The sequence below is a fragment of the Otolemur garnettii genome, unplaced genomic scaffold, assembly GCF_000181295.1.
Source record: "Otolemur garnettii isolate 467f Iridium unplaced genomic scaffold, OtoGar3 scaffold00142, whole genome shotgun sequence".
Classification (NCBI taxonomy): Eukaryota; Metazoa; Chordata; class Mammalia; order Primates; family Galagidae; genus Otolemur; species Otolemur garnettii.
Genome location: NW_003852537.1, coordinates 3,590,310 through 3,592,132, shown reverse-complemented (window position 1 = coordinate 3,592,132; position 1,823 = coordinate 3,590,310).

Here is a 1,823-nt window from a genome sequence, read left to right as displayed (position 1 = left end):
GGTGGTAGCAATAACTGAAAAGAGTTGGAACAGAGCTATAAGAGAAAAAAAGTTTTCATATGTTATTAAAGTTAAGCTAATATAAATTCAAATTAGAATGCTGCAATTTTAAAATATTAAATGTAATATCCATTGAACAACAAAGAAAATCACTATAGAATATACACAAAAGAAAATGATAATTTAAACATTTCACTACAAAAACTGAAAATTACCCCATAAAGATAATAAAACAGGAAATGAGAGAAAACACACTATAAGACATGTAGAAAACAAATAACTAACTGACAAAAATTATCCCTCTTTAACAATGATTACTTTAAATGGAAATAGCTAAACTCTCCAAACAAAAGACAGACATTGGCAGAATGAATAAAAAGGACACGTACCAACTATCTGCTATTTACAAGACACTCACTTTTAAACTAAAAATACAAATGGTTTGAAAGTGAAAAGTTAGAAAAAAGATATTCCATACAAATAGTAAACAAAAGTAATCAGGAGTGATGATACTAATACCAAATGAAACAAACTTTAAATTTAAAAAGTTTATGAGACAAAGGAGATTTTATATTAATAAATGATTCAATACAGCAAGAAGATATAACACTTATAAATATTTTTGCACCTAACTACAGATGATAAGAACATATGAAACAAAAATTTACAGAACTGAAGGGAGAAATAGATGGTTCTATAATGATAGTTAGGGATTTCAATAATTCTTTCCCAATAATGAATAAATCAACCAGATCTAACAGACTTATACGGAACATGCTACGTAATGAAGATAACATACACATTCTTCTCAAGTGCATGTGGGATATTTTTCAGTATAGACCAAGTGCTAGGCCATAAATTAAATATCAATAGATTAAAAAAGATAATTATACAAAATATCTTCTTAAACTAAAGTGAAAAGGAGATAGAAACCAATAACCAAAGTAAAATTGGAAAATTAACAAATTTGTGTAAATTAGACCAAATAATCTTAAACAACCAATAGATCAATGAGAAAAGTAAAAAGGAAGTTAGAAAATATTTGAAAATATATGAAAATGAAAAGTCAGCCTACCATAACTTACAAAACACAAAGCATTTTTAAGGAGAAAAATTTAGCTATAAATGACTACATCAAAAAACAAAAAGTATATCAATTTAAATTAACAACTTAAGAAAATGGAATGGGGGAGAGAACAATATAAATCCAAATATAGCAGAAGAATAAAAATAATAAAAATTAAAGAGACAGGTGAAATATAGAAAAGAAAACAACAGAGAAAATCATGAATCCAAGAGTTGGTTCTTCAAGAAGATCCAAAATATTGACAAATCTTTAGCTAGATGGACTAAGAGAAAATTAAAACCCAAATTGGTAAAATCAGAAATGAAAGTGGAGACATTAATACAGACTATCAAATTAAAAAGGATTATGAGATAGTTGTATGAATAATTGCATGGCAACAGATTGGGTAACCTAAAGGAGATGGAAAATTCCTATAAACACAACACCTGCCTAAATTACAAAGAAATAATAAAACTAAATAGAACAAAAACAAGTAAGGAGATTGAATTAATAATAAAAAAATCTCCCATCAAAGAAAAGCCAAGCAATCCCACTTCTAGGTATTTAGTCAAAAGATTTGAAATCAGTATTTTGAAAATGCCCCTGAACTTGGTTGTTTATTACAGCACTATTCACAATAACCAACTTACAGAACCAATTTAAGTATCCCTTAATAGATGAATTCACAAAGAAAAAATTCTTTCATGGGCGGCACCTGTGGCTCAAGGAATAGGGTGCTGGCCCCATATGCTGGAGG